This window comes from Mustela nigripes, chromosome 1, assembly GCF_022355385.1.
Source record: "Mustela nigripes isolate SB6536 chromosome 1, MUSNIG.SB6536, whole genome shotgun sequence".
Taxonomy (NCBI): domain Eukaryota; kingdom Metazoa; phylum Chordata; class Mammalia; order Carnivora; family Mustelidae; genus Mustela; species Mustela nigripes.
Genome location: NC_081557.1, coordinates 25,195,603 through 25,221,065, shown reverse-complemented (window position 1 = coordinate 25,221,065; position 25,463 = coordinate 25,195,603). Strand labels below are relative to the sequence as shown.

Sequence of the window (25,463 nt, the reverse complement as noted above, 5' to 3'; positions counted from 1 at the left end):
TATTATGGAGATGAGCTGGTGTATAGAAAATTTTCTGTCCTTAAATAGCTTGCAGTCTATTAAGAGATGATCAAAATGTGAATGACTGACTATGCAATCCCTGTAACACACACACACACACACACACATATATATACATATATATATGTATATATATATTTTTCCCCACTTCACTATCATAGTCAGTTCTCCTGGGGTGAGAAAGTATTGTGGTTGATTTCACAAAGATGATATTTCCAGGAGTGAGATATAATAGAGATTAGAAATAAAAAATTGGTAATCAAAGTTCCTGGGTCCTATTTGGTATAATCTCTTTGGATTAAATAACATTTAATAGGGCAGGTATTGAGTTATATGTTATTTCTGCTGAGCCATAACAATATGTTAGACCATATCTGTATAAGAGCTTACACTCTCTCAACCCGTTTAAGTAATATAGTTTCCTTCGTATCCAGAACCCTTTTTTGCTATTTTGGCTTCAGGGTCATACTGAAGAAAGATAGTCTTCAAAATATTAGTCTTCCTGTCTTCCCATATGTGAAACTTTAGAACTGTATCCACAAAAAGGAAATGGATGTGCAATTTCTTACACATTATGAGATTTTAATATTTTTAATGTTCTTGAGCACGTCAATCTATGTCTGAATTTCTTTTTCTTATTAGGTTATTCCTTTTTTTTTTCTTATTATGTTATGCACTTTATTGAGTATACTTCCTTCCATTTTTGATCTCTTAATACCTGACCTCCAAATGCTTTTCCCCATGGACTTCTTGGTCAGTTGTGAAATGAATTCTGTATGTGATGGGAGTAAGTACAAATTACCAAAGATGGCTGATGCTATAGAAAACGGTGGCTAACCAAAACAGGTACTTTAAGGTCTCTCTTAAGTTCGGGTTAAGTTCTATTTAATGACTCATAGGCAGGTATGATCCTCATTCCCTGCATTCTTCCTCTCCCGCTTCCCCTTGTGAATTCCCTATCTTAGCAAGGTCTTAATTATCCAGCCAAATTAGTATTGTGTGAAATGTGATGATGAAGTCTTATACCTTGCTAAGGTAGAAGCACACTTGCTGGCACCTCATTGAAAGGTTAGAGAACTTTTCTTGGGAAAAGCGTGAAAGTATTGTTGAGTAAATAAAGTTGTCGATCTTTTAGGCCTTTTCTTCATTATCTTCTATTTGGAGTCTAGACATAGATGCATGAAGCTCTAAATACAGTATCTGGTGAGCATCCTAATGAATATTATTATTGCAATTAATAAATTTTAAAAATAAATTTACCTTGTCAATCATAATTTCATCAGCTTCCCTTCCTTGGTTTTAATGTTGGAGTTCTGTGGTTCTCTTCTCTGTCCAGATTCACAAGTCTAGTGGCTTCAAATACTATCTTCATATTAATATTCTCTCCAGAACTCTAGAGTTGTGTACCTAAATACTTTTTTGAATCTCCAGTTGCGTATATGATGAGATCTCAGATTTAATGTGACTGAAGTTGAACAGCTGATTTTCACCCCAGACATGCTTTATTTATAGCCTTCCTCATTCTTCCAATCGGTCTGGCTAAAGTCCTTATAGACATCTTGATTTCTCCTTCTCTCCCTGAATCTGTCCAACAGAAATCCCATTGCCTCTAAATCCACAATATATTATGACTACCTAGATTGCACCACCTCTACTGCTACCACCCACCCTTGTCCTAACTACCATCTCTTACCTGGATCACTGCAATAATCTCTTACCCAACCTTCTAGTCTCTTCCATATATTCTCAACACATCAACCATTTATGATACTTTTCAAACATAAATTAAGGTATGCCACTGCTTTGCTCAAAACTCTGCAATGGATAAAGAAGATGTGGTCCATATATACAATGGAGTATTATGCCTCCATCAGAAAGGGTTAATACCCAACTTTTGTATCAACATGGACAGGACTGGAGGATATTATGCTGAGTGAAAGAAGTCAAGCAGAGAGTCAGTTATCATATGGTTTTGCTTATTTATGGAGCATAAGGAATAACACAGAGGACATGAGGAGAAGGAAAGGAGAAGGGAATTGGGGAAATTGGAGGGGGAGACAAACCATGAGAGACTGTGGACTCGGAGGAACTAACTGAGTGTTTTGGGGGGGTGGAGTGGGAGGTTGGGTGAGCCTTGCGGTGGGTGTTGTGGAGGGCATGTATTGCATGGAGCACTGGGTTTGGTGCAGAAACAATTAATTCGGGAACACTGAAATTAAAAAAAATAAAAATTTTAAAAAGGAATTAAAAAAAAAAAAACCTCTGCAATGGCAGCTATTGTACAAAACCTGAAGCACTGTAAGTAGCTTACAAAGCCCTACAATGTGTATCCTCCCCATTTTCTATCTGTCACTTTGCTTTGGTCATTCTGGTTTCCCTGCTGTTCCTCAAAATTACCAAGCATGCCTCTGAATTTAGCCAATTGCATTAGCTATTTCCTCTGCCTGGAGTGTTCTTCCCTCTTCTTTTGCCTTCTTCAAATCTTTGCTCAAACACCATCTTTTCAGTGAGGCCTGCCTGACCACTTCATTAAAATCACAACCCCAGTACTTCTGATCTTACTCTCTCCTACTTTATTTTGTATTTTTTGATGTCACTTATTACCTATTAAACTATATAATTTACTTATTTAAAATGTGTATTATCATCCCCTACCCCTACAAGAGTATCAGCTCTATGAATCAGAATTCTAATGATTCTCGGTAGCTTAGAACAGTGCCTGGAACACTACATGTGAGGATCACTGTTGTAGAGACTTTATGTAAATTATTTAATTTAATTATTATTTCTGCATATACAGAGGAAGAAAACTCATAGAGCTTACCTAACTTGACGGAAGTCAATATTTGATAGATACTGGCCCTGAGATTTGTCTGTCTAAATCTTCTGCTCCTTGCCTCTCATGCAAAGTAAGCAAAAACAAGGAAATAGAATAAATATATATATAGATTTCTGTGTTATTTTATGGATAAAACACTGTTGTATAAGTGTCTACATATAAGAATAAAATATTTTCTATTTTCATATAGAAATAATAATTGAATAACACTACAATTTATTTTCTTGCATCAGTCACTTAAGTATATATTGTTTTGATATTATTTCAGTAAATATTTTGACTGAAACAAATTTTATTTTTTCCCTTTCTTTACACAAATATGTCCTCTATGCAGTCTATAGCAAGGCACTGGTATAGAAAAACTGTTACCATTCTGATTGTGCATTCTGTTTAATGGATTGTTCAAACCTTCTAAGATCTTATTTGCACTCACTTTAAAATAAAATTGACTATGTCAGTTAGCTGTTAAATATAATATATAATTGGAGCACATCTTTTAGGGGTTCTCAACTTATAGTTTCAAGTCTAGTCCTAGGGTAAGATAATATAATTGCTGTATTTTGATGGAAATTCCTATATTTATTTGAGCAATATCCTTTCTGAAAAAATGACTGATTAGTCCTATATGAACTAATATAATAACCCTCCCCCATTTTTTTGGCATTCTGTAGACTTATTGTTCCTATTGCTCTAAGTCCCTGGTTAAAATATCATTATTATACCTATCAAGGGAGATTTACCAGTATATGAATCACTTTGTCTTTGAGATATGTAAATATTTCTAATTTGATACTGTGCTAACAGTGGATAACTCAGCTGTGTACCACTGTAGGTCCAGACAAAGTAAAATATAGCATTTTTAAATCTGAAATTTAAGGATCAGGGCATCCTAAACCACCAGATACTATTTTGGTATATCTATCACCTTTGTTAACATTTTATTGGATATAAATCATAACATATCAGGTTGCATAGCGACAATATGGTTCACCAGGCATTCTATTTTTATAACTTTATTTAAAACTGACATGTAACTTGCTGTACCTGAAACCCCAAGTGAGCCAGTTATTGGAGTGTAACAAAGTTTTGACGTCAGAGTAGCTATTTATTCCACTGGAAACCATTAGCGATGCATTACCCTTTGGCACTGCTGTTTTTTGCAGAAACATGGTTAAAATTTTATGACTGATTTTTGACCAATTAGATTTCTTTTCCTCTTAGAACTAAGAAATTATATATAATACATATATATATGTGTGTGTATAATATGCATATGCTTTATATTCCCAAGATGTGTAATATATACTTAAATATATGTTTACATGTTTATGTAGAATCCTCTAACATTATGCATATAAAGCCTTTTAAAAGTATCTTCTCAGAAGTCAAGTATTATGGTTTTCTTTTCTTTTTTTTTTTCTTAAAGATTTTTTATTTATTTGACAGACAGAGATCACAAGTAGGCAGAGAGGCAGGCAGAGAGAGAGAGAGAGGGAAGCAGGCTTCCTGCGGAGCAGGGAGCCCGATGCGGGGCTCGATCCCAGGACCCTGAGATCATGACCCGAGCCGAAGGCAGCAGCCCAAACCACTGAGCCACCCAGGTGCCCCATGGTTTTATTTTCTTAACTCTAAGACTGATTACTGTTTTCTAGGAGGGCATTACCTACGTATTACTAATTGTCTTTTATTACTATAGCTGTGGATACTGATTAGCTGCATAGTTGTAGTCATGTTTGTTGGCATTATTGATGTTGCTTTTATTTTAAGAGGACTCCTTAGCATTTCATTTGTTTAGTACCAGTTGTAGATTCTTTGGAAGTGATGGGGCAATACCATGTTGTACAAATGTAATATAATCAGTTGCAAGCAGGTCTTCCTTCTGCACAAGTTTGTCTGTTTTTTCCCCCCAGAGATACTAAAATATGTGCTGTGCATCCACCCATGGAGTTAAAGTCCCTTGGCTCCTGAGCCAGCCAAGCACCAGCTTATATGCCAAGCAAGCTCTGCCAGTGCATTTCAAATTAGATCTGATGGGACCACCACTTGGAATTAAGAAGAGGAAATCTTTTTGAGTTTTTTATGTAATGACCTAGCTGCTAGGAAATCTTTTTGAGTTTTTTATGTAATGACCTAGCTGCTCTTAAAATGTGTAAAACTTTGCCAGACTTGTGTTTGTGGAATAATTCAGTTGTATCAGTTAAGGAGATGCCTGCATTTAATCTGAGAAAAGAAAGTTAATTTTTTCAAAGTCCAAGTGTGAAAACTCAAATTCAATAATTACTATTACTGTTATTTTTTAATGTGTCATCTCCTTATTACTCCTCACATATTATGGAATGGGTTGATTTTCCTCAGAAAATCCGAACACCATCATACATGAATTTAGCAGGAGAGCTCCATATTGGTAACCCTTTCAGCATGTTATATATTGTTTTCATTTCCATCTTTTTCACCTTGAAACCCACCAAAACTCTTTTGAGGTGGAAAATGTGTAAGATGAGTTCCAACTCCAAAAGTATATTTCTTGCAAACCATCCTAATACTGCACATTGATTAAAAGTAGAGGCATTAGAAACAAAGAGTAGACAGGGTTAGAATCTCAACCTGCCATGACCTCTTAAAGTGAACAGGTTATTCTAAATTTTGAGTCAGTTTCCTGACCTGTAAAATAGGTATAAAAACCTCAAAAATTGTTGCTTTTATAAGGATTGAATGAAATAACAAACATAATGTCCTTAGTTCAATTTCTGGCAAATACTAATAACTCTATAAAATGAAGACATCATGGGTGCTGTTGGACTCTGTCTGCAGAGGCAATACTGCATAGCACCCGCTTTAGAACCAGACTGCCTAGGTTAGAATTCCATCTTTACTACTCACTAGCTCTAGAAGCTTCAAGAAGTACTCTAGCTCTGCTGCCTCAGATTCCCCATCCTTAAAATGGGGGGAGTATAGGAGTACCTGTCTCAGGTGTGTTTGAAGATCATATGTTTTAATACAAGGAGAGTACTCCAAACAGTCCCTGCCACATAGTGACAGATCAATAAATTCTAGCTGTCATTATCTAGAAATTACTGATATGAGTTTCCTGGTGTTTTAGATGTTTGTTTGTTTTAAATCTAGCACTGTTATTTTATAATGACTAAACAGGCTCAGTTATACAAATTATTTTAGCAAAGACACACAATATTTGTAGACATTTGGGCATCCAGCCCACCAATCCTGTAAATAGACTTTCAACAAATATTTATTGCAAAACTCGCTTAAACACAAATGAAACAACCCAAATAATTACACTAAAATTCGGATGAGTTCTTTTTAGTACTTACTACAAAATCATGTTATTTCATGTTTTACTGTTGTTGCACTTTCTAAAGTTGAGATATATAGTACTTTCAAGGAAATCTAGTTATGCCGACATGAGGCCAACCAAGTTAATTCTGATTCAAGATTGATATTTGTATTATTCCTGTTCTTGAGTATACAATAAGTTTTTTTTTTATAAGGCTGATAATTTCAGTCTGATAATACTTGCCTGTGACCTAACCGTTCATATTGGTGACATAGATGCTAGATCTCTGTAATTCCATTTGTTTGCTGCCCCCTCCCCTTCTAGGTTAGATGCTAAAACTAGAGCAATGAATAAACTCATTCTCCTGGCATGCCATTCCACCTTAAAAAAAATGTATACATAGTTCAAGAATTACTATATTAAGAAGTTGTTGAATCAGTTTCATCAGAGAGATGTGCAAACAGATGTCCTGAAACAACCTCTCAAAACTATCTATAGTAGGACTTTGACATCTTGGTCTTAGAATTAACTTGACCTGAGTTTAATTTTTAGCTTTACTGGTACCGCTATGTGACCTTGAGCAAGTCACTCATTATCAAATATTTCTTGAGCACCCATTCTTCTCCTATCGGTATGCTAAATAATCTTAGAGAAAGATGTAGGAGAAAAATACTCTCTTAGCCCACTTTTCAGTAACTCTAAATTAAGGGTGAAAGTGTTTACATTATATACCTTACAGGATTGTGATGAAGGTCAAAATGTGATCATCTCAGGTAAAACATTCAGTGAGTAATAAAGCTGTGTACTGTTATTTGCTGTGAGATCTTTGAGGGTAGGGACCATGTGTTCCCATTATTACCTCAGTATCTAACATAGTACCTGGCACAAAGAAGTATTCAGAAAATGATAGCAGACTGATTTTCTTAAAAATATCAAAAATATGTATCTATGCATAGAAGAATATTAACATTTCAAAATTGATTAAATCTATCATGGCCAACAACTAGTGATTATTATGTACGTAGAGCCACATTAGCCTCCAGATTTTGGGGTAGTTTAATTTATTTGTCACATATATAAATATATTTAGTGGTTGAAAATATATTTTGTACCTGAACATAATAATAATCTTTGATGGTAAAATCTACTTAATTAGCATAGTAGTCATCTCCTTAAAATCCTTTTAATTATTTGGATCCTATGTGTTTATTAATATTATAAAATATATTAGAAATATAAACTTTAGCATACTGTATGGCATTTATTTATTTATTTTTAACGATTTTATTTATTTGACAGACAGAGATCACAAGTAGGCAGAGAGAGAGAGGAGGAAGCAGGCTCCCCACTGAGCACAGAGCCCAATGCGGGGCTCGATCCCAGGACCCTGGGATCATGACCTGAGCCGAAGACAGAGGCTTTAACCCACTGAGCCACCCAGGCGGCCCCTGTATGGCATTTAAAAATCTTTCATATTAATATATTTTAAGTTAATAATGTAGGAAGTAAAATCTTGTAGACCAGGAGAGTGTTGGTATTGGGCAATATTAATTTGACCCCACTCCCACCCCCCCCAAATTAGATCATGGGGATTATTTTATACATTGTATTTCCACATTTGAATTGGAATTGTTAATTGCCCTAGCATCCTTTTACAAAATAACAGTACTCAAGATATATCTGAACTAAATCCATGCTTGCTTTGGGAGATTATCCCTGTTAATATGTATTTGAATATTCTTTTAAAATTGGAAAGAATACATAGTAGTTACAGGACTAAAACTCAGCAATGGAAAAGTTACAGAAAGCCTTTTCAGAGAGAGGTCACTAAAAAATATGAACAACAGTGGCAAGAGTGGACATCCTTGTCGTTTTCCTGATCTCAAAGGGAAGGTTTTTAGCTTTTCCCATTGAGAATGATACTTGCTGTGGGTTGTTTTTTTTTTTGTTTTGTTTTGTTTTTTTTTGTTTTTTTTTTTTGCTGTGGGTTTTTCATAGATAGATTTTATGAAGTTGAGGAATGTTCCCTCTGTCCGTACACTTTGAAGCGTTTTAATCAGAAACGGATGTTATATCTTGTCAAAAGCTTTTTCTGCATCAATTGAGAGGACCATGTGTTTCTTCTCTCTTCTCTTATTGATTTGTTCTATCACATTGATTGATTTGCAAATATTGAACCACCCTTGCATCCCAGGGATAAATCCCACCTGGTCATGGTGGATAATCTTTTTAATATACTGTGGGATCCTATTAGCTGGGATCCTGTTGAGAATCTTGGCATCCATATTCATCATGTTCATCTAACAGACACATGAAAAAATGTTCATCATCATTAACCATCAGGGAAATTCAAACCAAAACCACATTGAGAACCACTTTACACCAGTTAGAATAGCAAAGATTAACAAGACAGGAAACAACAAATGCTGGAGAGGATGTGGAGAAAGGGGAACTCTCTTACACTGTTGGTGGGAATCCAGGTTGGTTCAGCACTTTGGAAATGAGTGTGGAGATTCCTTAAGAAATTAAAAATAGAGTTACCGTATGACCCTGCAATTGCACTACTGGGTATTTACTCCAAAGATACAGATATAGTGAAAAGAAGGACCATCTCTACTCCAATGTTCATAGCAGCAATGGCTACTGTCACCAAACTGTGGGAAGAGCCCAGATGCCCTTCAGCAGACAAATGGATAAAGAAGATATGGTCCATATCTACAATGGAGTATTCTGTCTCCATCAGAGGCATAGCCAACTATGAATAGCCAACTATGAAAGTATGAATAGCTAACTTTTGTGTCAACATGGATGGACTGGAAGAGATTATGCTGAGTGAAATAAGTCAAGCAGAGAGTCAATTATCATATAGTTTAACTTGTAGAGCATAAGGAATAACACAGAGGACATTGGGAGAAGAAGAGGAGAAGTGAATTCAGGGAAATTGGAGGGGGAGACAAACCATGAGAGACTGTGAACACTGAAAAACCAACTGATGGTTTTGGAGGGGAGAGAGGTGGGGGTTTGGGTGAGCCTAGTGGTGGGTATTAAGGAGGGCACGTATTGCATGGAGCACTGGATGTGGTGCATAAACAATGAATCTTGGAACACTGAAAAAAAATTGTGGCTCAAGGAAATTTCCTTCTGACACACACCCAGCTAATTAATTTGCATTTACAGAGAGAATGAATTTTTCTTACTCCCATTGAACTTAAAAAAAGCAATGAAAATTCACTAAAATTTCACACTATCAACTTTAATCTTTAATGAACTTTTTTTTTAAAGAGACCAGAAAGGCTATATTTTTTTTTCCTTAGACTAAAAACATTAGTTATTTGCCATAATCTTCTTACTATATTATATTATATAATGACCACACTGAGTTTCTAAGCAAATGAGAACTGTCAACAGGACAGAAGTCAATAGGCTTTCTTCTTCTCTGGATGCATCATTTTATTATTATTTTTTTTCTGGATACATCATTTTAATATGCTAGTTGTTGTCAGCAGTGTTACCCAGTGAGTATTCAAGACTACAGGAAAAACATGATATGCCTTCTAGAGCATCAGTTTGACTTATTAAACATGGTTTTATAATTAAGCATTGTTTTATAGTAAAATGAATACTAATATAGAATAGATAAACAGGTACATTAATTTAAACATTAGAATACCAGACTTCATGGTCTGAATTTGAGCTAATAATGACTGTTACCTTCATTTGGAAAAACAATGCTGACTTTTGTTATAGATTTTTTCCCTTCATTTTATAATACTTGACTGTATTTAGTGAATTTTATTTATTTAAACTGAATTTGAGGTGCCATTTTAAAGTCCATCCATCAAAAGATACTAGGGTAGGAATTGGTAATTTCAGTATAACTAGAGTTAGGGCCAGCTGATAAATGAAGGCAGGTTAGTGAGTACCCCCATCCACTTCCTTCTGTGTGGCTGACTTTATTACTTTCCACCAGTAAGTGGAATTTCTCTTTTCTCTCTTCAAGGGGTGACACATACACCTACTTCCCAAGCTTCAGTGTTCCTGACAGCTGCTGTCCTTTGCCTTATGTAGCAACCTTTGGCCTTTACTATAACAATAGCATTTAATATTTCCCATTTATTTAATTTACGCTTGTTGTATATACTTATAAAGCTTTACAAAAGCTATTATCAGCCTGAAGAATTTACCAGTCCTCATGGCCTTGATAAACATGCCTAAGGCTCTTTTCTTTTTGGCTGTACCATTGTACCTTAAAGAGGGCTATGAGTGAGAATACATCTGGAAAATCCCCGAATTGTAACATGCTTGTCTTAGTTGATTCTTTAGGTCGGTAGTAAAACATCCATAATTTATAAACACTCTCCAGATGATTGTGATATTCACCCTTAATTAGAGACCTCTAGCTTAAATCATCTGGCCCCTTCAGACTTGATTCAGGCAGTCATCCAACCATCCTAAATCAACAATGCCAACCATTGAAAACTATTAATGTTTCAGTCGTGATGAAATTCCCCGAATAACTTATAGAATCAATGGCTTATTTTGGCAGTGTATGTGCACGGTGATTAAAGGCTGAATTCATCTGAACTACTTCAGAAAGTGTAAATTTTAGAAAGTAATACCTCAGAGAAATGGATGCTTTTTATTCCAATCCTCATATTAAACTTTCTAGAAAATTGGATGTGAGGGTCGTATGAAAGGAGCGAGGTTATCCAGCATGCCAAACCCAGAGACATAGAAGTCACAGAAGAAGGAGTTTAGTCTGACTATTTTGTAATTACTGTTACTCAGAGAAGACCAGACTTCATATAAATTTCACTATATATTTCTGGGATTTTTAGAAGTGCCCAGATGGGAAAAAAGAATACCCCCAAAAGAAATTTTGTTTAAATAGTGTTGTGACTGTAATACCACCTTTCAAAGTAAAGCACTTGGAGGTTTTCCTTTTTTATTGAATGAATTAAATTTAACTAATTCTGTGGTTTTAGTTGGTATGAATTGTGAATTTTATTTTATTTTTTCTTAATAGAACATTGCTAGCATTTTTTTTTCTTTGATATTGGAGGGGGCAAGATAATTGTGAACAGAAACTTAAAATGCACTCTTAAATTGTGGTTACAAGGTAGTTCTATAATGCTTCTTATAGCTCTTAGGCATGTGAAAAATAAGTGTCTAAAACTTACTGTCCACATAACCATTGAATTTAGTTAAGTACTTATAGGATACACACTGCAGAACTACTTATCCTCTCCAAAGCCTATTTAAGTATACTCTGTATATTACATCTCTTTTTTAGTCCTTTATCACATTTAAGTATGATTAAAAACAACAACAACATTGAGTTAGTTATGCTAAGTGTTCTCATCTTTCTTGCATTTCAAAAATACTAATGCCTCTCAATATTATCACCACCTTCATTGTCAAAAAAATGTTTATTGTACATTTATAATCTTTTGGGTGCTGCAGTTACAAAAATGTATATGACATGGTCCATGTGACCCTCAAATGATTTAGGTTCTTATTGCTGAGGAAGCAGGATGCATACCATGACATTAGAAAGTAGCACATACTGGGGCGCCTGGGTGGCTCAGTGGGTTAAGCCGCTGCCTTCGGCTCAGGTCATGATCTCAGGGTCCTGGGATCGAGTCCCACATTGGGCTCTCTGCTCAGCAGGGAGCCTGCTTCCTCCTCTCCTCTCTCTGCCTGCCTCTCTGCCTACTTGTGATTTCTCTCTGTCAAATAAATAAATAAATAATCTTTAAAAAAAAAAAAAAAAAAGAAAGTAGCACATACTGAGAGCCAAATGAATTATCAGTTAGCTCTATAGCAGCCTAGAAGAAGAAATGATCACCAAGGACTGAAACAGTCCTTATATATAGGGGATAATGGGGGTGAGCACAAAAGAAATAGGTTGGTTTGTGTGTGTGTGTGTGTGTGAGAGAGAGAGAGAGAGAGAGAATTATATAGAATCAGAGTTCAGTGTTCAAATATCATGAAAAAAAGAATAAAGTGAGATGCTATAAAAATTAAGAAACAAAGCAGTTCTTACCAAGAAAATTTCCTTATTAGAACTTCTTCATGCATTTTTGAATCTCTTTATTAATAGAGAAACATCCCATTGAGGGGCCCAAATATAATGAAGCCTTCTCTAGGCCATGTATTTGGGAAAATTGCATTTTTTAAAAGATTTTATTTATTTATTTGAGACAGAAAGAGAGAGGGAGAGCACTCAGAGGGAAAGTGAGAAGGAGAAGCAGATTCCTAGCTGGGCAGAGAGCCCTATGTGGGGCTTGAACCCAGGATCCTGAGATCATGACCTGAGCTGAAGGGAGATGCTTAACCAACTGAGCCACCCAGGGGCCCTCAAAATTGCATTTTTATTTAATATTTCTTTTAGTATCATTTATCCATCTCCTGATAATATTGGCTTGAAACTGAGATCAGAAGAGTTCTTCCATTTTAAAATCCTGTTATATATTCATTTAATAAATATCTACTAAATCCTTCCTATTCTAATACAATTACAAAAGCTCTCTCTCCAGTCCTGACCTCTCTCCTTAGCTTCAGTACTCCATGCTCAACTGTTTCATGGATCTTGCCAATTGGCTGTCAACCTGGTGATATCCTCTCATATGTGTAGTTAGATTTGGTATGTTCACATTTTGTCAATTTTTTTTTTTTTATTTTGTCCATGAGAGAGATTGGCCTTTAGTTTTTTTTTTTTTTTGTAATATCTTTGTTGAATTTTTACCAAGGTTATTCTGACCTCATAAATTGAGTTGAAAAATCTTCCCTCTTTCTCTCTTCTCTGGAAGAGTTTATATAATATTAGTGGGATTTTTGTTTATATAATATTAATGTTATAAGTGTTTAGAAGAATTCATAGCAAAGTCATCTAGACCTGTTGTCTTCTCTGTGTGAGGCTTTATAATTATAGATTTAATTTCTTAATGGTTTTAGAACAGTTTTACATTTCTTCTTAGGTCAGTTTTAAGTATTAGGATTTTTCTGGGATTTTTTCTTCATTTGTTCTAAATTTCAAATTTATTTTTACTAAATTACTAACAGTGCCCTCCTATAACATTTTTAAAGTCATAGGATCTGATGACATGTTCTTTTTCATACCTTATATTAGTAATGTGTGTTTTCTCCCTTCTTGATCATCCTTATACGGGGTGAAACAATTTTCTTTGTATTTTAAAGGAAGAAATTTTTGGTCTTTGTTTAATTTTTTCTGTTGTATATTTTTTCTATGTGTATAATTGCTTTCGCTATTTGGAATGTTCCACCTTTTTTAGGAATTTAATTCACTTTTGGTGTTTAATTTGTGAAAATGAATACATAGATCATTGGTTTTCAACCTTTTCAAATATGCGCATTCAAGTATGTGAATTTTTCTCAAGTATGATTTTTAAAATATAGCAAGTTTTGATGTGTTGCATTTTCATTGGTGTGGGTTATGCTATAGTTTTCATCATTGTTTAGTTTAGAAATATTTACTTATATCCATTTTTTCTGGAGTATTTACAAGTATATTACATAACTTCCAAACATTTGAGGACTTTGTAGTTATTTTCCTATTATCAATTTCCAGTTAAGTCCCACTGTGTTTTGAAGATATATTCTGTATGATATCAGTTCTTTGAAATTTGATGAAACTAATCTTATAGTCCAGCAGATAGTCTATATTTTAAATATTCAGTGTACCTTTAAAAAAAAATATTGTGTACTTTTAGAGTGGGGAGTTAAATTTAATGTGTCATTTATATCAGACTTGATAATTGTGTATTTGAAGTCTTCTATATGTCTGCTTATTCTGTATTTACTAAAAGTGATATTTATTTTATTTATTTAAGCAGGCTCCATGCTCAGCACAAAGCCCAGTGTGGGGCTCGATCTCACAACCCTGAGATCATGACCTGAGCTGAAATCAACAGTCAGATGCCTAACCAACTGTGTCACCCAGGTGCCCCACTAAGAATGATATTTAAAACTCTACAGTTATGATTATGTATCTATCTGCTTTTAGTTCTATCAAATTTTAATTACATAATTTTGAAATTTTATTATTAGGTATATAACAGATTTATAATTGACATGTCATATTAGTGGATTTGGTCCTTTTATCATGATAAAATAGATTTTTTTGTTTTAGATTTATTTTATTTATTTATTTTTAAATTTTTATTTATTTTTTATTTTCTTTTCAGTGTTCCAGAATTCATTGTTTATGTACCACATCCAGTGCCCCATGCAATATGTGCCCTCCGTAATACCCACCACCAGGCTCACCCAACCTCCCACCCCCACCCCTCCAAAACCCTGAGATAAAATAGCTTTATTTCTACTACTGTTTCTCTCTACTCTATTTGATAACTTTTCTTTTGTATAGCAATTACATGACATTTTCCCCTTATTTTTTACTTCTGTGTCCTAACACTTAAGTTGTTATTTTTATATGTAGCATATGGATATTGAAAATCTTTGCTTTGAATTTAAATGTTTAGTCTAAGGATATTTAATATAATTACTGTTATATTTGGGTTTAAATGTACCTACCTACCATTTTCTTGTTTGTTTCCTAGTTGTCTAATCTGTTCTTTGTACTTTTTTTTTCTCCTTTATTATTTTCTTTTTTTTTTATTATTATATTCTGTCTTCTCTCTCTGGTTGCTCATGTGTTCTATATCATTTTACCATTCTTTCTAAGGTTACTCTGGAGTTCACAACATATATAATTTCCTATTAAGATCAAATATAAATTGATACTTTAATGTTTTCTGGACATTGGAGTTGCAAGGACTGTCACACTCTTGCCTCTTTTGTTACTACTGTATATTTCACTTTACATATATATTGATGTCACCAGAAATTATTTCTTATACAGTCAGTATTCATCTAGATTTACTGATATCTTTAAACATTCCAGTGATCTTCATTCCATTATGCATTTTCTTTCTTTCAATTTGAGATTATTTTCCTTCTGCCTAAAAAAAACGATTTTTAGTATGTATGTCTTTTAGTAGGGGTCTGGTAGTAGTGAATTACCTCAATTTTATTTAACTGAAAATATTTTTATTTCCCTTTCACTTCTGAAGGAAATTTGCCCGTCAATTGGCTTTCATTATTTCAGTTCTGACTGTTGCTCCTGTGGGTGCAATATATCTTTTTTCTTTGACTGTTCTTAATATTTTAATTTCCCTTTGTCTTCACAAATTCTGCTATGATGGTCCTAGTTTTTGTTTGGTTTTCTTTTTTGGTGTGGGGAGTTGTTTATGTGTATATCCTCTTTGGAGTTTATTGTGCTTTTTGAATACATGACTTGAAATCTTAAATCATTTTGGAAAGTTCTTGGTTATTTTAAACATTGTTTTTACCTCATTTCACTCTCCTCTCCTTTGGAATTCCAGTTATGCATATGTTAGATCTCCTTAACCATGTTGCATGTCTTGTGCTCTGCTCTATATTTTCCAAATTATTTCCTCTGCCTTTTTTAGTCTTAATACTTTCCACTAAACTATCTTTTATGTCACTAATCCTTTCTTGGGCTATTTTCTAGGCTATTCTTAAACTTACCTATTGAATTCTTAATTTCAGTTATTGTGTTGATCTGTTTTCCATTTGGCCTGATTTTTGTTTTACTGTTTTCTGTAGAGGCATTTTCTGTAGAGGCATTTTTTGGGTTCATATTACTTAATTAACCATTCTTTTCTTAAGCACATCAGTTATTTTTAAGGCCATTCTAATAACTTTGTTTTGTATAATAATTATATAGATAAATAATAATTTTATTCTGTACCCAGTATGTCTATTTCTATTATCTATTCATTAATATTGATATTTGGGCTTATCTCTCAGTCTATCTAGTAATTTTTTATTTGATTTCACACATTGTCTTTGAAAAATCATGGACCTATTTTTAGAGTCTGAAAGGTATCTTCTTCCAGTTATCATTTACTGTAGCTTTTGGTGGGCAAGTCATCTAACACCGTATCATTTTCTTGCAGTATGAATTTAACTGACTGAAACCTTATTTCAGTCTTTGTGTGACTTATTTTGGTCTTTCACCCAGTTTTAGCTCTTTTGGGTCTCAAATAAAATTCTGGGGTTATTACCTGGTCATATTCACTCAATGGACTATAAACTCAGTCTTTGTCTCCTTCATCCTATGAGGTTGCCCAAAGTTCTGCTTAGTTTCATAGCCTCTTGGTTTCCACTTGCAAATAAACGATGGCCTTCAGGAGAAGAACTGCTCCAATGTCAGGCTCACTTGTTTAAACTACCCGTTTATCTCCTCCAGTCTTAGCTGTTTTTGTAGCTCTCTAATCCCTTCAAACAGATAATTTAATTACCAGGTTTCCTAGGTTTTTTCCAGTGGAAGAGTTGTCCTCATCAAGCTAAACTGCTATAGACAGAAATAGATGTTTTCAAATATATTGATCGGTTTATCCTCTGGAATATAACCTCTGCAGTCATTGGAATTTTATGTTTTATTTACTTATCACAGGTAATATAGAACAGTGCCTGACATTTGGTAGTTGCTCAATAAATATTCATTTTTTGTTTGTTTTTGTAACTGAGCACTGGACAGTCTAATTTCTGAGCTGGCTATATATATACAGCTCACAATAGCCATAGGGCTATAACATATTAATGAGTGGAAAACTTATGAGGCCTGCTAAGCTGTTATTCCAGAACAGAAGGTGATTACTCCAGTGAATAAATGTTAAAAGAGTTACTGAGAGATACAAATACAATTATATTTATCATTTCTAATGAACATTATTCTAAAATGTACATCATGGGAGTGCCTGGCTATCTCAGTCCGTTGTGTCTGACTTCCCGATCTTGGCTCAGGTCATGATCTCAAGGTTGTGAGATCGAGCCCTGTGTCAGGCTCCCTGATGGGCATGGAGCCTGCTTAAGAGTCTCTCTCTCCCTCTGCTCCCCCATCCATCCCGTTTCTCCCTCTCGTTTAAAAAAAAAAAAATGCATTATGAATTGTGATTGAATGGCTAAATCCAGTTTTTAAGAAGTATTTCCTGAAGGGAAAGACAATGGTCAGTAAAAATAATGCTATCAAATATTTTGAGCAAATTATGCAAAGCAAAACTAATGTCTTTTTATTCCATTTCTATAGTATATGGAAATATTCTTTGAGCAAGGTGATCTTTGAGCAAGGGCATCAAATATACAATCAAACCAAATATATACAGTATATGGAAATAATTCTTTTAATATTTAAAAATGATCATAATTCACATGAAAATCAAAATATCCTAGATTATTTATAAATATGTCTACAATGAGCTCTGTGGTATGGTAAACATAAACGTATCAAAAAGCAAACAGTTTTCCTCAACATCACTTCTCATTAGGGAAAAGCAAATCTGAACTATGGTGAGATACCACCTCATACATGTCAGAACACAAGAGACAGTAGATATTGGCAAAGATGTAGAGAAGGGGGATCCTTCTTGTACTGTTAGTGGGAATGCAACCTGGTGCAACCAATCTGGAAAGCAGTACAGAGGTTCCTTGAAAAGTTAACAATAGAACTACCCTCCAATCCAGCAATTGCACTACTAGGTATTTATCCAAAGAATGCAAAATGACTATTTCAAAGGAATACATGCACCCTGATGTTTACAGAAGAATTATCTAATAGTGAAATTATGGAGAGAGCCTAATTATCCACTGACTGACGAATGGATAAAGAGGGTGTGATTCACACACACACACACACACACACACTCACATGCAATGATGCAATGGAATATGACTTAGCCACAAAGAAAGAATGAAATCCTGCCATTTGCAATGACATGGGTGGAGTTAAAGTGTTATGCTGGGTGAAATGGGTCAGTTAGAGATAGACAGGTACCATATTGTTTCATTCATATGTGGAATTTAAGAAACCAAACAAATGAGCAAAGGGGAAAAAAGGGGGGGTGGCAAACCAAGAAACAGACTCTTACCTAGAGAAAACAAATTGATGGTTACCAGAGGGGAGGCGGGCGGGAGGATGAGTGGAATAGGTGATAGAGATTAAGGACTGTGCTTGTGATGAGCACTGAGTAATGTGTGGAAGAATTGAATCATATTGTACACCTGAAACTAATGTCACACTGCATGTTAACTAACTGGAATTTAAATAAAAACTTTTAAAAGAATGTTAACAGTTCTCAAACTATAATAGGCATGGTGTGGAAAGAGAAATATAGCCCAATAGAGGCACATCAGAGAGGTTGGACAAAGAAAAAAAAAAAAGATCTTTGGTCAAAAGATCATGGCTGGTATGCTCTGCATTTGGTGGCCTTGAAGGAAATCCTTGCCATTGCTCTCAGCTATCAATTGGCAGCACAGTGACCAAATTATAAGAGTATCTAAGGGAAGAAAAGTTGGAGCTTGGGGGGAGAGAGATAGCATTTATTAAGGGCTTTTCTATGCCTAGGCATCTTAGTAGGTGTTATCATGTATATTAATTAAAATACTCTTCACAAAAGCTCTGTGACATTGGAATTGCTCTGTTTGCATAGTACAAATGAAGAATCGGGCTCCAGAATTATTAGACAGTATGCAGTTAGAAGAATTTTGATGTTATATGTTCAATCTTTATTTAAATACACAGTCAAATAAAATACTCTTACATCACCAGGCTCAGTATATATTAGTGCATTTAGTCCTATATAGTAAAACAGACCAATAAGTTGTATTCCATATGTAGATGACTTGTGAGAGTCAAGAAGAATAATACTTATCATAGTCAAATTAAAAAATAATTAGATAAAGAATTAGAAAGCTGATCTGATTTAGTCTGAGTCCAGAACTTGTTGAGGTATTTCTACCATACTCTGCTGTATTAAAGGGGGAAACCTTATACACTGTGAAATACAGGGAACTGATACTGAGAGAAATTAAATAACTTGTCCAATACCATAGGGTTGGTAAGTAGCAGAGCCAAGATTTAAACATAAGCATTATGATACAGTGTCCTCATCCCACTCTACTACTGTTTTAAGAAGAAATAAATGATCTCAGTAATTTACCGAAGTTTGTGCGTATACCTTTCTTGTTCATTTTTATATTCCTGTGTCCAGCCCCTTGTAGATATTCAGCAAATATTTGTTGGGTGCTAAATCTACACACCTATAGCTATGTAGAGATGGAAATTATTAAAGGCAAAGTGTTTTATTTTTAAAAAATTTTTTTAAAGATTTTATTTATTTAATAGATCACAAGTAGGCAGAGAGGCAGGCAGAGAGAGGGGAAGCAGGCTTCCCACTGAGCAGAGAGCCTGCTGCAGGGCTTGATCCCAGGACCCTGGGATCATGACCTGAGCCAAAGGCAGAGGCTTTAACCCACTGAGCCACCCAGGCGCCCCCAAAACAATTAAAATGTTTTAATAAAAAAAATCAGACAAACTAGGCCGATAATCAATCATGACAAGATCATAATGGTAAGGAATGCGATCTGAAGTGGTATTAAATAAATAGAAAGTTGATAGGTATTACAGTGTAGTGGTTGAGAGCAAAGACTCTAGCAAGACTAGCCTGTGTTTGCATTCTTATTCTACCACTTCCTAGTCTTATGACTTACACTCTCTGTTCTTATTTCTTCATCTGCAGACTGTGGGCCATAATGTCACTGACCTCTTAGGGTTATCAGGAGCATGAAATGATTTGATAAGTATACAGCACAGGATCTAGCACACAGAAAGCACCCCACAATGTTTGCCCTTACAGTTGCTCAAGTTAGCTATGTGTTTCATCCACTGTTTTGGTTCCCTTCTGAATTCCTTACTTCGGAGGCCTAATGAACTGGTAAAGGTAGCCATGGCCCCTGCTTAGTGCCTACAGATGAATAAAATTTAATGACTCAAAAACAGGTAGTACATTTGGATTTACATGAAATAATGTTGATGGTAATGTGAGAAGGACTTAGATCCACAGTAAGCAGACCAACCTCCTAAAAAAAAAAGTTATTTGTATTTTGCTCTTCTTATCCTTTTATGGGACATTATTACCCAGGATGTATCCCCACGTACCCACACAAAATAAATGAATAAGATTTATGATGAAGTGAACCCTGGATTCAGTTCACTTTAAGTTCAGTATAACAAACTTTAAGTGTCTTGGTACTGTTCCTGGCACCTTTAAAGAAATGTTAGTTCATGAGGCTCCTGGGTAGCACAGTCAGTTAAGCATTGGACTCCGTTTTGGCTTGGGTCGTGACCACAGGATTGTGAGATGGAGCCCTGAGCCAGGCTTTGCTTTCAGCATGGAGCCTGCTTGAGATTCTCTCTCTCTCTCTCTCTCCCTGCCCCTCCTCCTTGTGCACTCGCTGGCTCGCTCTCTCTCAAACAAACAAACAAAAAAAACAAATCGTAAGGAAAAAAAAAAGTGCTGTGAAGGGGGGAAACTTCTGCTTTACATTGCTCTGCTTGTCACCCTACTTCATATGATCCGTGTTTCTTACTAGTACTGACTTGATGTGTTGATTTTAATGATTGGTCAGTTCTGATTACATCTCTAAACTTACTTTCTTATGCCTGACTTTCTAACCATATTCCTGCCTAGAACTTCAATTTCTTCAGGACTAGATAACTTGTTCTTTTTAGGAAAAGTCTGGCCTGCAGTTAGAGCCCTTCTATTTGCTGCCACATTTACATGATGTTAACTTAACTCATTCCTGTGTTTGCATTCTAATTCTACCACTTTCTAATTTTAATTCTACCATTGTTTTCTTACAGACCCCCTACTACCACCTGCTACTCGCTCCAGATGATCATGTATTAGCTCTTACCAGACCCCTATGGCACAGACTCCTTATTGATCTCTGCCCAGATCTGAGAACAATCTAATTCTAGAAACATGTAACTGGTGCAGCATCAGAAAACTCTGCCTTAAACACGTAATTTATTTTGTCGTGTTGACACTTGGTTACTTTTGTTACCATATGATATTCTCATACTTGTGTATTAAACTGAGTTTTGTACCACAAGGATTACATTTTAGTTATTCAGTAATAGTCAGGTGTAAAACTGTATGAATGTTGTGTGTTCAACTGTTAGTTTGAGGATACCCAAGAACTCCTTATAAGATTTATTTTTTTTTAATTTTACAAGTATATTAGCAAACGGGTAATAGCTGTAAAACCCAAGGAATTAAGACTGTGAAATAGTGGCTTGTGTGAGGTTTTGCTCTAGTAAAAGATTTCTGTGGTTAAAGGTAACACCTGGATCTTAAAGGGTTGTAGTAAATGTGTAGGGCAGAAATTGTACTTAGATCTGCAACAACTGACAAAGATGCACAAATACAGTAATGGAGGAAGCTTAGCAGCTGTGTCCATAGGGCGCTTGGATGGCTCAGTTGGTTTAAGCAGCTGTGCCCATGAAAAAGACTGAAAGGGCAGCAGCTTCTTGCTAGACATATCTCCAAAGGCAACAAAACAAAAGCAAACAAAAACAAAGTATTGGGACTTCATCAGGATAAAAAGCTTCACAGCAAAGGAAACAGCTAAAAGGCAACCTAGGGAATGGGAGAAGATATTTGCAAATGACTTATCAGATAAAAGGCTACTATCCAAAATCTATAAAGAAGTTATCAAACTCAACACCAAGACAACAAAAAAATCCAGTCAAGAAATGGGCAGAAGATATGAACAGACATTTCTCCAAAGAAGACATACAAATGGCTAACAGACACATGAAAAAATATTCATCATTAGCCATCAGGGAAATTCAAATCAAAACCACATTGAGATACCACCTTACACCAGTTAGAATAGCAAACATTAACAAGACAGGAAACAACAAACATTGGAGAGGATGTGGAGAAGGGGGAACTCTCTTACACTGTTGGTGGGAATGCAAGTTGGTGCAGCCACTTTGGAAAACAGTGCGGAGATTCCTCAAAAAATTAAAAATGGAGTTGCCCTATAACTCTGCAATTGCACTACTGGGTATTTACCCCAAAGATACAGATGTAGTGAAAAGAAGGGCCATCTGTACCCCAGTGTTCATAACAGCAATGGCCACAGTCGCCAAACTGTAGAAAGAGCCAAGATGCCCTTCAGCAGACGAATGGATAAAAAGGATGTGGTCCATTTATACAATAGAATATTACTCAGCCATCAGAAAGGATGAATACCTAACTTTTGCATCAACATGGACGGGACTAGAAGAGATTATGCTGAGTGAAATAAGTCAAATAGAGAAAGTCAAATATCATATGGTTTCATTTACTTGCAGAACATAAGGAATAACATGGAGAACATTAGGAGAAGGAAAGGAAAAGTGAATTGGAGGAAATCAGAGGGGGAGATGAACCATGAGAGACTGTGGACTCTGAGAAACAAACTGAGGGTTTTAGGGTGGAAGGGGGTATGAGGATGTATGAGCCTGGTGGTGGGTATTAAGAAGGGCACGTATTGCATGGAGCACTGGATGTGGTACATAAACAATCTTGGAACACTGAAAAAATTAAATTTAAAAAGAAAATTAAAATTAAAAGCCCTCTTGAAATTTAGACACATTGCTTTATAATAAACCTTCTGAAAATACAGTGAGTATATTATCTAGAATCAGAACCAGCAGAAGTTACACACACACACACACACACACACACACACACACACACACATAATGTATATCTCTTACTGGTTCTGTTTCTCCTGAGAATCCTTAGGGATATTGAGGGACATAATACATAAATATACAAGGGAATTTATTTTAAGGAATTGGCTCACACAGTTGTGGTACTGGCAAGTCTGAATTAGGGCAAGCCATCAGGCTAGAAATTCTCTGACAGGAACTGATATTGAAGTCTTGAGGCTGAATTTCTTCTTCCTCTGGGAAACCTCAGTTTTTGCTCTTGGGAAGCCTTTCACCTATTGGATGAGGCATAGCCACATTATTAAAGGTAATGTTCTACTTAGAGAGAACTGATTATTAACCACATTTATAAAATAACCTGCACCGCAACACTGAGATTAGTGTTTGATTAAATAAGTAGATAATGTAGTCTTGCCAAGTTGACATATAAACAGTTATAGATATAATCAGTCTCTCCCAGATGACATGGCTCAAATTTTGAGGTCCTGTTGGAACAGAGATTGGCAAGCAAGAGGTGGCCAACAAATATCCCTTACAATGACTTAAAATGACAGTAGATATATGAAAGGCTTCCATGGTTGTAGGTTTTTGGTTGTTTTACATGGACTAATATCAAGGGGAAAATATAGAAATATAGAAATAGTGAGGAAATAGTTAGCAACTAAAAAACAGCTCAGAAACAGTAGTGAGTTCTGATGATTGAGAATGTTCGAACATGAGCTGGAGAATTTCGTGTAAGGCCTTAAAATTAAAGCCCAATATTATGTATTCTTGACATCTGGAGAAAAATGAGAGACCTTCCATTGTCCCAACCACAAGCTACCCCGCCCCCCGCACAGTGCTCCCACAGATAAGGTTCCTGAGCCAAAGGAACCTTATTATCGAAGGGATAAGTAAAAATATCTGCTTCTCCCTGAGTAGCAGGTTTCAATTCCCTGCCCATGAAATTACTCAGACACGCCAATCATATCACATTCTCCCATCAGAACCAAGGGTCAAGAGTTCTTTTGAACTATAAAACCTGCTGCTTATAGCCTCTGCTTGCCTACTCTGTTCCTGCCACCCACATGTAGCCTTGCATACCCTCCTCCCCTGGGCTGTAAGAGCTGTAAGGATGTGTGATTAATAAACTGTCAGTCTCATCTGTCTGGTGGCCAAGTGCCATGCTTTAACCATTTTCATAATCCTAGAATGGGAATCCCACCCTGACCAATGGGGAAAATGGGAGGTGGTTAAAACAGTGACTCTCCCTGCCTCTACCCCAGCACACCCCAGCAGTGATGGTGGAGAGGGAAAAGATTCAATCAGTTAAATAATTGGAATTAGTGAATTGAGAGTTGCTTTCCAATCCCAGTATTCTATTATTTGTGTTCCCAGTGTTTAGTATTAGCATTTGTTGTATATTTTCCAAATACAGATACAACAATTTATCTTTCTACTGCTAGCACCCATCAGGTTGTTTCACAAATTATTCATTTATATATTTCTTTCAGTTCAAAGCTCAGAAAGCCATGCTTTATTCATCTTTATATTAACAATTAACATAATGCTAATTAACATAATGTCTGATATATAGGAGATAGTCCATGAATTTTTGGTGAGTGAATCTGAAAATCAGTTTCTCCATCAGAGTTTGGGAAAAAATTACCAATGAGCAATGAAGTTCTCCTTAAACATAATATCATAAATATGAATTCCCCTGTTGAAATCCAAATTCACCCTACCCACCTGTAGATGGAGAGAATGAGATCTTGGGAGAGTTGCCATTTTTTCTTTTCCCATTTCCCCATCCAAAATGCATACCAGTTGCCCTAAGGCTTCTGAAGAACCCTGCAGGCAGCATCTCACTTTGTGTAGGAAGGAGAATTAGTATAGCTGCAAGGTGATTTCAACTTCTTGCCTGTCTATTGATTTTGAATGCTCCATTCACTTCAAAGTGCCTGCTGAAAGCTAACACATTGTTTCTGCAAGAAGGCATTTATTTTAAGCGTAGTTTCATGCATCAGGTGTGCAGCTGCACAGCACCCCATCCTAAGTTATGGTAAAAATATGGTTCTTAAGTGTTTGGCTTGAAGATGTTTGACATATCTTTTTTCTGTGATCCCTGTTTATTATTTATTGTACTTAAATTGGCTTATTAAGTTTATTTTTTCTAGCTTTATTGAGATAGTAATTAATGTACCATACTATATAAGTTTATATATTTGACTTATATAAGTGTAATGATTTGATTTATATATATTGTGAAATGATTACCACAATAAGTTAGTTAGCGTCCTTCTTCTCATATACATATAAAAAAATGTTTTTCCTTGTGATGAGAACTCTTAGGATTTACTCTTAACAACTTTATATATATCATACAGCAGTGTTAACTGTAGTTGTCATGTTGTATATTACATCCTTTTTTATTTAACTAACTTATCTGGACGTTTATACCTTCTGACCACTTTCATCCAATTCTATTTACCCCATCTCCTGTCTCTGGTATCCACAAATCTGATCTCTCTCTCTCTTTTTTAATGAGTTTGGTTTCTCTCTCTTTCTCTTTCCTTTTTAAGATTCACGTATGAGATCATACAATAATTGTCTTTCTCTGTCTGACTTATTTCACTTCGCATAATGCCCTCGAGGTCCATCCTTGCTATCACAAATGACAAGATTTCCTTTTTTTTTTAAATGGCTGGATAATACTCCAT

General features: G+C 35.4%; 1 protein-coding gene across 3 annotated transcripts in view; it reads left to right on the top strand.

The window, feature by feature from the left end:
• METTL15 (methyltransferase 15, mitochondrial 12S rRNA N4-cytidine) overlaps window positions 1-25,463 on the top strand; it is a 186,486-nt gene that overhangs the window by 121,458 nt on the left and 39,565 nt on the right. The gene's annotated exons all lie outside the window — the stretch shown is intronic.